This window comes from Leopardus geoffroyi, chromosome D1 (assembly GCF_018350155.1).
Source record: "Leopardus geoffroyi isolate Oge1 chromosome D1, O.geoffroyi_Oge1_pat1.0, whole genome shotgun sequence".
Classification (NCBI taxonomy): Eukaryota; Metazoa; Chordata; class Mammalia; order Carnivora; family Felidae; genus Leopardus; species Leopardus geoffroyi.
In genome coordinates this window covers 88,118,329-88,134,654 of record NC_059329.1, presented here as the reverse complement: position 1 = coordinate 88,134,654, position 16,326 = coordinate 88,118,329, and the positions used below count along the sequence as shown (strand labels likewise).

The 16,326-nt window shown below is 44.1% G+C and overlaps 2 long non-coding RNA genes across 2 annotated transcripts; one reads left to right on the top strand and one right to left on the bottom strand.

Annotated features, from left to right (window-relative positions):
- Positions 1-1,999: 1,999 nt before the first annotated feature.
- LOC123601566 lies at positions 2,000-14,831 on the bottom strand. Its single transcript, XR_006714161.1, has 3 exons — positions 14,622-14,831; positions 10,707-10,933; positions 2,000-3,186 (listed from the first exon to the last, which is right to left on the bottom strand). It is a non-coding gene; the product is annotated as an uncharacterized LOC123601566 (long non-coding RNA).
- LOC123601565 lies at positions 13,940-14,847 on the top strand. The gene is made up of 2 exons (XR_006714160.1): positions 13,940-14,045; positions 14,549-14,847. It is a non-coding gene; the product is annotated as an uncharacterized LOC123601565 (long non-coding RNA).
- The last annotated feature ends 1,479 nt before the right edge of the window (positions 14,848-16,326 follow it).

Genomic DNA, 16,326 nt, shown 5'->3' with positions numbered 1-16,326 from the left:
TCACTCAAAGTCCATAGCTTGCATCAGGGCTCACTCTTCATGTTGTATATCCTCTGGATTTTGACAACTGTGCAATGACACCTGTACCACCATTGTAGCATCATACAGAGTAGCTTTACTGCCCTAAAAATCCTCTGTGCTCTGTCTCACTGTGGTTTTGATTTGCATTTCCCTAGTGTCTAATGATGTCCAGCCTCAGTCTAGTGGTTTTTAAAAACCATTTTTTAATGTTTATTTATTTTTGAAGGAGAGAGGAACAGTGTGAGCAGGGGAGGGTCAGAAAAGAGGGAGACACAGAATCCGAAACAGGCTCTATAGGCTCTGAGCTGTCAGCACAGAGCCCGATGAGGGCTCAAAGCCAGGAGCTGTGAGATCACGACCCGAGCCGAAGTCAGATGCTGAACTGACAGAGCCACCCAGGTGCCCCTCAGTCTAGTGGTTTTTAAGCAGTGCCTTGAGAAGCCTCCTGAGGGATCACCATGGAAGAGAAGACCCAGCAAGTAGCAACAGTATTGAGCAACGTCCACCCCTACCACAATCACTCTGCTTGTGTCTATGGGGCATGTTTGACTTATTCGATATTCTATTCGAGCAGGGGGTTTTGAGGCTAACATAAATTTGACAGTCATCTACCTGGTCTTGTATACATTTTACATATGACACAACTGAAATCATAAGAAGCAAAGGTACTTGGCTAGTGTCTTGAGATTGGCAACTTCCAAAAGCAGTAATGGAGCCCTACTTCTCTGACTCCTGGTCCCATTCTCTTTCAACACTATTGCCCTGTCATTAGTAATAACAATAATGACAACCACCACGTAGTAAATGCTTGCCATGGGGCAGGCAATGTGGAGATACCATCACGTAACTCCCTTGGAATAACTCTAGAAGGTTCATGCCATTGTGAGGCACGTAGCACACTTAGGATGGATATCTTCACCGTGGCCTGCCAGACTCCTCTCCAACTTAATAGGTATAGCTCCTTTTCTACTCCATAACTCTGCTCCAGCCACACCATGTGTGAAGACCAGCATATGCCAGTCTCAAGGCTTCATGCTAAATGATGAACTTTTACAGTGGCTTAAATAAAAGAATTATTGGGGCACAGCTGGTTGAACGTCCGACTCTTGATTTCAGCTCATGTCTTGATCTCACGGTTTGTGAGATTAAGCCCTGCGGTGGGCTCTGGGCTGACGGTGCGGAGCCTGCTTGGGATTCTCTCTCTCCCCGTCGCTCTCTGCCCTTCCCGCCACCTCTCTCTCTCTCAAAAACAAATAAATAAAAACTTTTAAAAAATAAAGGAGTTTTTACTTTGCCACCTAAAGGAGGTCTGGAGGGAAACAGACCTCTGACTTGAGGGTCGTTAGAGATTCAAGCTGCTTTTTTTCCTGCTCTGTCACCTTAGAGTGTATCTTCCATTTTAATGGTTCAAGATGGTGTTGGACCACTAGGAACTCTACTTGTGTTCTAGGCAGCAGGAAGAAGGAGGGGGAGGAGGGCAAAAAAAAAGCACTTACCAGCCCAATCAATTTCCTCCCAGCCGCCTTCCCAGAGACCCCATGTCATGTCTATTTCTATCTCATTTGGCCTCAGCTAATTGCAAGAGAAGCTGGGAAATGAAAATTTTTTAGCTTATCTTTTGTCACACCAAGTAAATTTGGGGTTCTATCCTAAAGAATAAGGGGAATATGGATATTTTGAGACACCCAGGGTCTACCACAGATGTTAATCAGAGCCTTTTTTAATAGTGAAAATTTGGAAATAACATAAATATCTGAAAGCATGATTGGCTCAATAAATTAACTGATTCATTAATATCATGCATGCTTAAATCATACATTTTAGTTTGTTTTTTAAATTTATTTGTTTATTATGGGGGGGAGGCAGAAAGAGGCAGGGAGAGAGGGAAAGAGAATCTCAAGCAGGGTCTGCACTGCCAGCACAGAGCCTGATGTGGGGCTTGAACTTATGAACTGTGAGTTCATGACCTGAGCCAAAATCAAGAGTCGGACGCTTAACCAACTGAACCACCCAGGTGCCCCTAAATATTACATTTTAGAAGGATATTTAACAGCATGGTAAAATGGTACTATGTTGAGGAAAAGAGAAATTACTACTTTCCTAAGAAAACAATTAAGATATTCTATAAGAACCATAAATGAGGAACAGCCACTTGATGATATAAAAGAATTATGGTACTCTGGTTACCTTTTAAAAAGAGTCCTTATCATTTAGTAATGTATTTATGGATGAAATGATACGGTGTCTGGAATTTGCTTGATAGTGGAGGAGGGAAAATGGTGGGGAGGTAGGCTCAGAGAGGGTAAACCACTTACTTGAGGCCACAGAGCCAGTAAGTAGTAGAGCTGGGTTTTAAACTCAGGCAGGATGACTCCAGAGTTTAATACACAGGAAAAAGCAGCAGACTGCATGGCATTTACGTGCAGCTCTGTTAAGAAGGCAGCATCCATCATACAGTTGGCACACTAAATTTTCAAGTCCCTGACAAAGCCATGGGTCTGTGAAAACTCAGGAAAGAAGACCCCGGTACTTCTCCCAGGGAATGAGGAGCTGTTATGGGCATCTATTGTAGAGATCAGAAGGACAGGCTTTCAACGTCCCACCTAGGTTAAGGAGACGCTGGACAGACGGTCGGTTGGCGTGGATCAGTTTGGTCCTATGGGTTGTTTACCGCTCTTACAGTTTTGGTTAGCTCACTCCCATGGTATACTGGTTGTCGAGTATTTAATATCTCCCTGGAAGAGAGAACTGGTCTTGTTTGTAAGGATTTAAAATTTAGACAATCTTCTCAGAGGAGTCTGGGAAGATTCTCAGAAAATGATAGACAGCTCTCTGGCTTGGGTAGATAACCAAGCCACGCGCTTGATGGCCCTTCAAAGTCCTGCGCAGGCCCCACAATCTCGTAAAACACTGTTAGATTGGCCACTCTTGTTTGGAGAAAACAATCAGTCAAACCACAAAGTCAAAAACAAAGTTCTATAGTAGAAATATGTATTTGCCGTCCCCTTCTGTAGTTACTCCACCTCTGTATTCCTTTGGAGAACTAGCTCTCCTCTCCATTTCCCTTCTCAGTGGAACCATCCATCATGGTGCCCCGTCCTTCCAGGTCAAGAGAGGGCCATGTGACCCAGTCAGGCTGCTCAGATGCTCTCTTGGAATATGAATCTTGGGTCAAAATACACAAAGACAGAAAATCACACAGGTGCATCCCTAAATAACACCTTCAAGAGAGAAAACCCTGGTTTCTAATATTTCTGAGAACATATTTAGCCTTTTTTTTCATCAATTACACCTCATAGCCTGACAGTAATTTTTTTTTTTTCAACGTTTATTTATTTTTGGGACAGAGAGAGAGAGAGAATGAATGGGGGAGGGGCAGAGAGAGAGGGAGACACAGAATCGGAAACAGGCTCCAGGCTCTGAGCCATCAGCCCAGAGCCCGACGCGGGGCTCGAACTCACGGACCGCGAGATCGTGACCTGGCTGAAGTCGGACGCTTAACTGACTGCGCCACCCAGGCGCCCCGACAGTAATTTTTATTTCTGAAGTTATTCAGAGTCTGTTTCTGTTGTCTGTAACAATGAAAACCCCTTACTCACATGGGGGTCAATATCAGATGTCAGTGCTTAAAAACAGACCCTTCCTTCCTGATCCAAACACCCCCCCAACCCCAGAACCTAAGTCCTTTCTCCTCCATTTTCTTCCAGAGCATCCCGGGCCAGAGTGGAAAAGGGCTCTTGTCAATGTGCTAAGCTTTACCTTGAGGGATAAGTGAGGACACCCTTTAAATTACCTATAAAACCCTTTGATTCACTCAGCAGAGGTTGCCATGGGCAATTTGCTAAGCTTATTGATTATTTTCTGTTTAAATTAAAGTTTGATGTCCTGGAACAGGCTGTGCAGTGCATGGAGTTAATGGAAAAGGTTGAGATCCAGGGGAGAGACACTCACTGGGGAAATGGAGGGTATTCAAGGGGAAAACAGGGAGTCTATGAAGAGGAGATTGTCAGCACCAAGTTGTAGTAAATATAATGGCGATAAAAAAGATAGAGAATGGAATTCTTTTATGGAAAAGGGAAGCCTCCTGGACATTTAAAGCCTCAGGAAGACAGTGGAAAAAAATGTATTCATGCCACAAATATTTGTCACGTATCTGTTATATGCCAGGCATTGTGCTGGGTGCTAGGGGAAAATAGCATGGAAGGCACAATCCCTGACTCTATGTGTTGCATCAGTGGTTCTCAAAGTATGATCCCTGGCACAGCAACATCCCCATTGCCTGGAAATGTTGGGCCATGCAGATTCTCAGGTCCCACCCCAGACCTACTAAATCAGAAACTCTGGAAGTGGAGGCCATCCCTTCCAGATAAATCCGATGCATGCCATCCGTCTGATGACACGGTCTCAGCAGTCTGAGAACCACTGCTCTAGGAGCGAGGCCCGGAGTTCTGCCAGCCTGGAGCTCAGTTTGTGTTGGTGTTATCACCGACAACATCTGGTGAGTATTTATCATTACCAGATGTTGTGCTCAGTGGGACACGTGAGTTGTGTCACTTCATCCTCAGAACCACCTTGTTATTAGAAGACGAAATGGAGGCACGCTGAAAGTAAGTGGGTAGGTAGAATTCAAAGGCCGGAGACTAACCACACTTCTTTACATTCTCCCAAACCCCAAACTCCCACAAGCTCTGTGACGCATCCTGCCCTGGTCAAAGCTGACCTTCAGATAGAGACAGAACCATGGTTTCCCCTAGATGAGATACGTTGTACAGCTGGGTTTCAGATGCTTGAGGAAGAAGAGGGAGGAAATGAAGGGCAAGAAGTGTGGAGTGGACTGGGAAGGAGGCAGAGGGCATGTTGGCCTTCAGGGAGAAGCCAGGCCCACAGACCCACAGGCATCGTTTATCCTCATCTTACGGGAGGCGAGCATTCAAAATCACCGCATATTGATCACGTATGGGGAAATCTTGTCACTTCAGTCAGAAAGGGAGTTCATGTCACGATGCCTAAATTCAAGCCCTTTAATTCTTCCACTTATGGTGTGTGTTCATTTCCTGTTGCTGCTGTAACAAAATCAGTAGTCGCTCCATATTTCTGCTGTAACAAATCACCACAAACTTCGTGACTTAACCCACCATGAGTTTATTATCTTATGGTTCAGGAGGTCAGATGTCTAGAGTCAGGGTGTTGGCAGGGTTGTGTTGCTTCCGGAGGCTTCAGGGGAGAATCCATGTCCTTCCCCTTTCCAGCTTCTGGATGCTGCTTGCAATCTTTGGCTTGTGGCCCCCTCTTTGTCTTCAAAGTCAGCAGTGTAGCATTTTCTCTCCTGTCTGACCTCTGCTGTTCTCACATCTTCTGTCTCTGATTCATAGCCCCCTGTGTCCCTCTTACAAGAAACTTCGTGATTATACTCGGCCCAACTAGATAATCCAGGATAATCTCATCTCCAAATCCTAACTTGATTCATTAGCAAAGTCATTTTGCCCTGTAAGGAACATATTCACAGGTTCTGGGAATTAGGATATGCACGTCTTGGCAAGTGGTGTTGGGGGGGGGGGGGGGATTATTCTGTCCACCATACTTGGTGATCTCTTAGGAAAGTCACTTTTCTTTCTCAAAGTTTCTAAACTCTACCCAAAATGGGGATTATAACAATTCTTGGTCCTAATCTTCCAGGGCTATGATTGAAATGAGCATGTGTGTCATTTCAATCACATTTGTAAATACTATTACTGCCTCAGTTTCCTCATCTGACAAATGGGGACGAGTGATGTTTCTTCCTCATTTGGTGAAGAGTATGTATTGCTTACTTACCCTGAGCCGCGTCGTGTTCACGTTGCATTCGAAAGGACGTGCCACGGCATCTGCTGCACCCAAGACACTCAGGAAAGTGTAGTTGCAGTAATTGTGTGAGTTAGTTAGGTTTTAGAGTCTTAAATCTGTGTCAGCAACAGACAGCGATGAGGTCAATCCTCTTGAGGAACCAACCATCTGATGACTCATATCACCGTGCAATGTTTGGAAGAGAGGCAATAGGCTCAGGTCCCAAGATGCACCAGTGATCGTGAACTTAGGAGGACGTCCACTGAGCCGACTGAGGGTCGGAATGACCCTCTGCCCCTACTCTGTGGTAGGGGACGGGGTCAAGGCTGCGTGTGCCCACCGGAGGCCGTTATTACCACTCCCCTGGATCTGTGTTTGTTGGTGATCAGGGGAACAAAAAGCAGCAGCCGGGTCCACCAGAAGAGAGACATTAAAGTTGATTAAGTGAGTGGGCCAATTAGCGTCTGGCTTCATGCAGTGTGGAGTTAATTAGCCTCTACAAAACAACAACAGCTGCTTTAATGGTTGGGCAAGAGGCCCAGCAGAGAGGAGCCATGGGAAGAGAAGTGATAGGGCTAGTGCTTAATAACTTGGCTGCAGTGGGCCCTGCCCCACTAAAAATGTAGAACAAAGCCCTGGGCAAACTTCTTTGCATGCTTCTAGACAGTACATGGGGCGGAGAACCAGACCCTTCTAGTGTCCTCCCCCTAGGGAGAGGCCAACCTCAGACCTCAGACTCGAGTTTCTTTTTAAGACTGTTTAGCACAACTTAGTTTGCAATCTCACTGAAATCACTACCCTACACATTTTGTCTTGATCCTGAACTTCATAACGCACATTGTTTCCTCATGTTGGTATTTTTTCCTTATTACAAAAGTAATCCATATTATGCGGGTAGCATTTGGAAAGCGTATAGAAATACAGGGGGACAAAAATAGTCCCTCCACCTTGAAATAAAACCTTTCACTCCTTAACCGTTTGTCTCTTGCTAACTGCTGTTCAAAGTGTTCGGACTAATTATACATCAGTTTTGGTTTTTCTCTACGCAAATATATATGTTTTACAAATTAGACTCACCGTGTATGACCTTTATTAACCTACTGTTTAGCAATATGCCATGACCATTTTCCTTATCTCATTATAATTTTTTTATTAATTTTATTTTTTTAAATTTATGTCCAAATTAGTTAGCGTATAGTGCAGCAATGACTTCAGGAGTAGATTCCTTAATGCCCCTTACCCGTTTAGCCCATCCCCCTTCCCGCAACCCCTCCAGTAACCCTCTGTTTGTTTCATTATACTATTTTTTAAACTACTCGGTCTCTGTGGTTCCACTCATTAAGCTATATTTTAGTTGTCCATTTATTTATGCCTTTTGCTTCCTCTTCCAACAAAGTTTTTGAGGGCAGAGACAACATTTTTTTAACCACTGTATCCCCAGTGCTTGAAACCACGCCAAGCATGGGGTAGACACTCATTTCAAATGTGATGAATGAGTAAGCAAATGAGGGAACAAATGTAACCAATCCCTTCTTAAGGGCCACTGAGGTTGCTTCCACTTCTTTACCATTATAAAAAATGCTGTTATAGGAGTTAAGATTAGGTTCTTACTACAAGTGACAGAAAATCTCCCGAAACAATGGCTTAAGCAAGATTTAAAAGTTTCTCTTTTGCAAGAGTCCAGGAAGCAGGTCAAAGGCTGGAATAGTGCTGTGCCACCCGTTGGCGTGGACTCCATTTCCAAAGTCACCTCATTGTTCAAAACGGCTGCTAAATCTCCAGCCACATTCCAGCCGAAAGCAAGAAAAGGAAGGGAAAAGAAGGATGCATATGGCTCTTCATGGAAGCTTCGTACATCCCCTCTGCTTGCTTTCTAATTAGTTATAATTTGCTCACATGACCATATCTAACTGCAAGGGAGTCTGGGAAATGTAGTCTTAATTATGCAGCTAATATTCAGGGAAGAAAGGGAAGAAAATTGGGGGACCATTAGCTGGGATGGCTCCTGAACTTATGGATCGACCCCAGTCCCTCAAGCTGGCCCTTCCCTAACGTGACCCTTAGTTTTTCCATACAGGGATCTGGTCAAGTCAGCCTGACTTCTTCAACTGAGACCTGGGACCAGTGCCCTGGAGGGTTTCAGAGCCTTCACTTCCTTGCTGTATACTTCATCTCTCCAGTTGACATAGTCATCGCCAAAGATTGACTCAATAAAGATGCCCCATTTCCCGGAGGATGTTTTTCCAATTAGTGCAAAGAGGAAGTTCCAGCTGTGAGGACAGGAATCTGGGTTTCTGAAATGCAATGATTATTAGTAACAATCAATCAAACAGCCTCATAGGACAAGGGAGAGAAAGCCAGCTCTCAAGGATGCTATGTGGGACAAGGATGACGGGCTGCCTGTAACAAGAGGCGGTATGGCTCAACCGCAACGTGGCCAAGCCCCTGAGACAGTGAGGGACTTTGTAACAAGGTTTTACTGCCTGCAGTAAAAATCCTGCCAAAACGCATTCAGGAACGTGTGGGGAGACGTGTATTCATTATTATGCCCCTAGCAGCTATCACAGGAAACCATCTGGGCTCAGTTGGCCTATAAATTTGCAACTTGCAGTTGGGTGGGCTACAGGGAATCGGCCAAGCGGGAAGTCAAGGTGTGAAGTGGGTCTGGCAGGTTCCATACACAGGGCTAGCTCAGAAAGTCACCATTCCTGGCAGGATTTTTCTTTTTAATTTTTTTTTTTTTTTTTTTTTTTTACGGTGAAATGCATCACACATACAGAAAAGTGCACAAAACATAAATGCACACTTAAACAAATTATCAGAAAGTGAGCACATGTGTGTAGCAATCACCCAGGTCAAGAAATTGGGCATTGCCAAACCCCAGAAGCCTCTCATGTGTCCTTTCCTAAACATACTGCCTTCTTTCCCCACAAAGATTACGACCCTGACTTTAATGAGTATGACTGCTTTGCCTCACTTTACTGTTTTGTCATTTGGGTATTCACCCCAAAATGGTATAATTCAGTTTGCCTATTTAAAAACAAATGTTTATTTATTTATTTTGAGAGAGAGAGAGAGAGACAGTGGGAGAGGGCAGAGAGGGAGAGAGAGAATCCCAAGCTTAGGCTCCACGCTGTCAGCACAGAGCCCAACACAGGACTCAAACTCACAAACCGTGAGATCACGATCTGAGCCGAAACCAAGAGTCTGGCACTTAACCAACTGAGCCACCCAGGTGCCCCTAGTTTGCTTATTTTTTAACTTTATATTGTTGTATAGAATCATAGAGTCCATATTCTTTTGTGTCTGGATCTGTTTCCGTGTGTGTTCCATGTTATCATTTTAGTATTTATCCATATGGCACAAGACTCTAGTTTGTCCGTTTTCATTCCTGAATATTATTCTGCTTACATCTTTTACTGCTTGTAGACATTTTTACAGTTCCTGGACGTTTGGGTTCTTTTCAGGTTGAAGTTATTACAGATAATGTGGCTATGAATATTCTTGTATGTAAATCCTTGCGCACATGTGTATGAGTTCATCCACAGCTGTGATTCTCAAACTCCAGTGTTCGTGAAAATAGCCAAGAGCTTGTTGAAATGCAGATTCCCGCTCCTCCTCCCTAAAGATTCAGATTCAGCAAGTCTAGGGTGGCGCCCATGCAGTTTCATTTTCAACAAAGTTTTAGGTGTTAATGAGGCTGCTGATCCCTGGACCGCCCTTGAGTAGCACTGGAGAGCTGGCATTGGCAAACCTTAGCCCATGAACTCAACCAGGCCCACCACCTGCTTTTGTATGGTCCAGGAGCCGAGAAAGCCTTTACATTTTTAAATGGTTGAAAAAAAATTCAGAGAATAATGTGTCCTGACCCATGAAAGTCAGGTGAATTCTAATTTCAGTGTCCATGAATAAAGTTTTATTGGCACACAGCCATGCCAATCCCTTTATGTACTATATGTGGCTGCTTCCGTGCTTAGTAGAGTTGAGTAAATGTGGCAAAGAGCACTTTACCTGTTGGTCTTTTACAGAAAAGTTGTGCTGATACATGATCTAGAATGCATGCTTTTGAGTGGAATTACTTGTAACACCTTTACTGGACAACATCAGTTCTCTAAGGTTTTTAGGTTATCACCTCCTCATGACTAGAGGAGGAAAAGGAGACAGAGAGGTGAAGAAACTTCCCCAAGGTCACACAGTGAAAGGCGGGGCGGACATATGGATACGAATCTGCCACAGTCTGTGGTCTTTGCCACAGCACCAGCCTGCTTCCAGTTGCCACAGAACAGTGGGATCTTTCAGACAGAACCAGTTTTCCAGATGGTTAAAGTGTGGTTCTGCTTAGAAGAAAGTTAGGAGCCTCTAGACCCCTCCAGCCCAATGATTCTGATTCTCAGCCCCATGTCACCGTAACTAGCAGGGTGATCTTAGCTAGCAACCCAAACTTGCTGAGCCCCAGTTTATTCTTCTGACAAATGCAATACGCAGAATGTACCTCGTAGGCTGTTGCGTTGATTAATGAAATAATATATATCCCATGTCCTACAAAAGGGAGGCACTTGCTAATTTATTTCCCTCCACCCAAGGACACAGGAAACTTTAAAAAGACAGACCCCAGCCTTTTCCTGTCACTTGGCCTCTGGTTATTGTCCTGGGTGTAATGGAGTGGAAAACTCTATATATGGCTCCCTCTGACAGTGAATTTCTAATCTCAGAAAACTTAATGGTTTTTGTCAACCTGATTGTCCAGTGAGAGTGGATTAGGGGAATGACTTCCTTGTCACTGGAAAGTTGACTTGCTTCACAACGTTTTTCCTGGTGCCAGTGGGAGGCATGATCGATACTACACAGACCTAAATACTTACCTGTGGTTTCAGGGCTGAGGACAAAGGTTGGGCATTCCATTTAAGTGCCTTCAGCCATTTCCAAGTAGACCCAGGCGTAACGTGCATTAAGCGGTTTAGGCTGGTGACCCGGAGCTCTGCAGTCTGAGGGGCAAACCCGAAATCAAGCAGTTGCTTTCTCCTGACCCGCGAAGCAGAGGGCCCTCTGGCTCATGCTGGATTTGTCTTCTCAGCTCCAGTTTTCCCATCTGGGAGAGGAAGGTCCATTAGTTACTGTCAGCACTACAAGGGAAGGATGGCCTTGCATTTTCTGTATCAGGACTTCGTGGACACAATGTGCTGAAGCACAAATGGACAGCGACTACTAATCAAAATCTGGTTTCAAATCCCTCCCCACTGGCATCTTGGCGGGGGGGGGGGGGGGAAGGGTGTGAATTTCTTGCACCAGGCACCTCCACAGCAGACGAACCGAGACTCAGACCTCAACACAGAGCACCTGCCAGAACTTAGTCACCTAAGGAAACTCCTGCCCTGTCTGGCAGAGCTCTCTCAGTCCAGGAGGGCAAAACAAAGCCCTATTTTATTTGAGACCCTTGAAACTATCTCACTTCCTCAGGGACATCATCTCTGATCTTTCCGATGAGGCAGGCCCTCTGTACTTTTCCTTCATGACACTCATGCTAATTAGAAATGAAGCAATATGTAAATCAATTAGAATATAAGCTCCAGGAAGTCAAGGACATTTGCCTGCTTCGTTCCCTGCCGATTCACAGTGCTTAGAAACATCTTGGCACATAGTAGATGTTCAATGACTACTTGTGAATACATTAATTAATAAATTTATGTAATTACCTGTTTCTGACGTGCCTCCCCTCTTTGACTAGAACTCCCATGAGAGAATGAGCTATATCTGTCTTATTCTCCCTGTTCTGGTTCTTGTTCTCCCCAGGACAAACCCTGGCACATAATAGGCACTCAATAAATAGTGAAAAGTAAAATACTTAAAACTTTTTATATTGAATTAATGATATTAATTTTATTCAGGTAATAAAAACGCTGGGGCGCCTGGGTGGCTGGGTCGGTTGAGCACCCAGATGACTTCGGCTCAGGCCATGATCTCGTGGTTCCTGAGTTTGAGCCCCTCATCAGGCTCTGTGCTGACAGCTCAGAGCCTGGGGACTGCTTCGGATTCTGTGTCTCCCTCGCTCTCTGCCCCTTCCCTGCTCATGCTCTGTCTGTCTCTCTCTTTCTCTTTTGAAAATAATAAATAAATATTTAAAAAAAAGAAAAGTAATAAAACTGCAATATAGTTATTTTAGAAAAAGAGAATAAAGTAAAAGACCCCTGTCTCATTAATATCACCATTCATATAGTGATATATGATATTTGATTTAAGTATTTGATATTTTTCTTCCAGAGTTTTCCACTGTGTATTTTACACATAATTGTAATCAGGTTATTTTAAGCCACACATATATGTGTGTGTGCACACACACACACACACACACACACATCAACTGTCCAGGTGGCAGGGAGTTTTATGAATTTAAGAGCAGGAAGGGAGGCCTGGATGAATAATGTCTTTCTTATTGTTATAATTAATTGTTGGTCCTACAATGGGATTGATAACATCATGGGAACTGCTAGTGAAAAGCATTTCTCTCTAAAGTTTCACCTCTGGGGTCAAGGCAAATCTGACTATGGAAAAAATTTGCAGGTTAGAAATAACCCACAGGAAAATGCTTTATTTTTATGCTCGCAAATCAGGGAAACGCTGTGGCCGCTTCTGAACATAAACCTGTTTTGTACACTGCAGCGGGCTTAGTGGCTCAGGGCTGATTTCTCAGCCTTTTTTATTTGGATCATTATGTGGAAATCAACCCGGCTTCTTTCTTTAAGCCCCTAGTGATACATTGCCAACAAGTGACTTCAACTGTAATTACGGGAGTGAGGAAATTACTACATACCTTAAAAAACAAAACCAATCAAAACCCTGCTGTATTATATTCAAAATATGTTTCTAAGCGTTTAGAGGGGAAAGGTTCTACTCCTTGTAGAGACAGCCTATGCTAATGGAAAGCCTCTTAGTTTACCATGGGAAAAATTCATGCAAATTTCTTATTGACAAATAAGGTGGGCAGGAAGTTGAATGAACAAACAATTTACTCATCTATTGTTGGGGGGCCGCTTTAGGGGTCGGATACAGACTCTGTTGACTGGAGGAAAAGAGATATATCTTAATCTTAATCTTGATCTTGACCTCCCCCCCCTCCCCCCCCCCCCCCCGTTTCTTATCTGGAATAGAAAACAGGAGGAAGGAGTGGGGAGGGGGGGATTTATGGGAAATGAATAAAACAGCACTTCTTCAGGAGATGGGTTAGTGGAAAAGCAGAGGAACTGGGGTCTAGTCTAGCTCTGCTCCCACCTTAGGATGTGAATCAGTCACCTTATGGGGCTAGGGATGATGACGACCTCGTACCACCTTCAGAGAGTTGTTGGAAGAATCTAGGAAAACCCTAGCTATTGGAAATACTTTAGAAAGCGTGTAGTCAGGGGTGCCTGGCTGGCTCAGTTGGTTAAGCGACCGGCTCTTGATTTCGGCTCAAGTTATGATCTCACAGGTCGTGAGTTCAAGCCCTGCATTGGGCTCTGTGCTGCTGGTGCACAGCCTGCGTGGGACTCTGTCTCCCTCTCTCTGCTCTTCTCATACTCTCTCTCTCTCTCAAAACAAATAAATAAACGTTTTTTAAAAAGCATATAGTCAAATGTTTTTATTTTATTTTATTTTAAACAAGAAACTGTTATTATTTTTTAATTTATTAAAAATTTTTTTAATGTTTATTTATTTTTGAGAGAGAGAGAGAGAGAGAGACAGAGTGTAAGTAGGGGAGGGGCAGAGAGAGAGAGAGGGAGAAACAGAATCTGAAGCAGGCTCCAGGCTCTGAGCTGTCAACACAGATCCCAATGTGGGACTTGAACTCACAAACCGTGAGATCATGACCTGAGCCGAAGTCAGACCCTTAACCGACTGAGCCATCCAGGCGCCCCTTATTTATTTTTTTTTTAAAGTAATCTCTACACCCAGTGTGGGGCTTGAACTCACAACCCCGACTACTGACTACCGACTGAGCTAGCCAGGCACCCCTCAAATGGTTTCAAAAGGAGCGCTAAGTCTCAGTATTGCAGGGGGAAGCTATACTATTGCAAAGCCTGGTGAGGAATTTCAACATCCAAGCTCCAGCAGCTGTGAAGGAGACAAGCAGAGAATGAGCTGAGAACCCAGGACTTTTTGCATATTGGAGGCACTGAAAAAGAGAATGCAGTTTTCTTAAGCATGCAGAGGATTGCCAAAGTTAAGAGGTACTCGATAATAGTTGAGTTTAATGGGAAAGAGCATCTCTATCTGTTTTTACTTCTTTAAATTTTTTTTCTATAATGTTGACATATTATTAAAACTAAGATGGTAAAATAAGACAACTTATGCAAAAATTCTAAGAAAATTAGATTTCTAGAGCTAAATAGCAAATTTTATCTCATTTCCCCCAGTTGTTAACAACTGAAACTTCTGGGTCTGATAAACAATATATTCCCCTTAACAGACTCCATTTCTTTTTATCTTCTTGAATTCACGTATTCATTCAACAAATATGCATTGAATATACAGCTGAATGTACAAAGAGGAAATAATTAGCTTCTCAAGGGCTGGTCTTCTAGTCCCAAATCTATTGTGCCTTGCAAAGATCCACAAAAAGAAACCAAAAAAGAAACCGCGAGATCAAAGCACCATTCAGAATTCAGAAAACATCAAACGCACTAGCAGTGACTGATGGCTACATGTTTTCCTCTCTTTCCTGGGCACACAGACTCGATTTCAGTCTCCCTTGCATTTCGCTGTGGCCACAAAACGGAATTCTAGTCCACGGAATGAGATGTTACCTGCATCACTTTCAAGCCCGGCCCATAACAGCCTCCCACACAGCAGCTCCTTGGCTCATCCAGCCGGCTGAGATTGAGAGGAACTCAAGTGTTGAAGACGACAGAGCCTCCGTCAGTCTGGACCCCTGAGTGACGACTGCACAGAAGAAGCCCGCCCTGTGAACTGTGCCCCAATCTGATGCTATTATGAGAACATGAAATAAATTTAAGTTACGGTGAGTCATTATACATTTGGAGGTGTCTTGTTTCAGCAGCTGCCCTACTTTAATACACATGGCAACTAAGTCCTCAAATTTGGGACCTGTGTGAAGGAACAGTAGAGAGAGATTTAACAGCAATGGATGCTTTTGCTATTTGTCATAAAAAGTTTCAAAGGGGGTTTGGGGTTCTCATTCCGATTAGCTCAGGGACGTGCCTTAGAGTAGGATCATCTTTATACTTTTCTCTACCTTGGTTCTTCCATGCAAGAAAGAGGTTTTTTTGTTTTGTGTTAAGTGATTATTTTATTTATTTTTGAGAGAGAGCATGAGCAGGGAGGGACGGAGAGAGAGGGGGAGACACGGAATTTGAAGCAGACTCCAGGCTCTGAGCTGTCAGCACAGAGTCCAACCGGGAGCTCAAACTCACTGTGAGATCATGACCTGAGCCAAAGTCGGATACTTAACAGACTGAGCCACCCAGGTGTTCCAAGAAAGAGTTTTTATGTATAGATAGATAGATAGATAGATAGATAGATACAGATATACATATAGATTTTTTTAAGGTGAAGTGCAACCATTATGGTCCAAAATGGTGGCAACCTGGGGCACCTGGGTGGCTCAGTCAGTTAAGCATCCGACTTCGGCTCAAGTCATGATCTCATGGTTCGTGAGTTCGAGCCCCGAATCGGGCTCTGTGCTGACGGCTCAGAGCCTGAAACCTGCGTCAGATCCTGTGTCTCCCTCTCTTTCTCTCTTACCCTCCCCTGCTCACTCTCTGTCTCTGTCTCTCAAAAATGAATAAACGTTAAAAAAAATTTTAAACTATAGTGGCAGCCTACTAAACTCCTTCAGTGGCAGATGGAGATATGAAACCAGAATATAAGACATCAGGAAGAACCTAGTTTTCTGTGTCTCTGCTCATTGGGTTGTTCTGCCAACCCAAGCCTGCTAGGGTGCTCATAGTAAGGTCAGTCACCTATAGCCTGAGCTTTACCCAGGTCCTGGGCCAATGGGAGCATGGCCTCATAATATACCAGGACCCGGCAATCTATCAATGGGCAAGGGGGTCTGGAAAAAGGCTCTCTTCACTCTTTCAGCCTTTAGTTGGGATGCCTTGGTTGAAAGTGACAGAAAAGCCAAACCAAACTGATTTAGCCTAACAGGGAATTTATTGATAAATGCAACTGAAAAACCCGGGGCAGGGGCTAGCTCTGGGCACGACTGGATTCAAGGGCTCCAACAAAGCCATTAGGACCTGGTCTCCTTCTGTCCCTCCTCTTTGCTCTGCTCTTTCTCATCCTTCAGTCTCTGGTCCACGTGGTGACAAGATGGCTGCAGCAACACCAGCTACCTAAGGTGACTTCTCTGAACCAATCTCAGTGGCCAGGGAGGTACAGTGCTGTGACTGGCCAGATGTGGTCACATGGTATACTCTGAAAGCTGGAAGTGGGGACTCTACACAAAGCATGGCGATTGAGAATAGAGACAAGATGGCCAGAGACTAT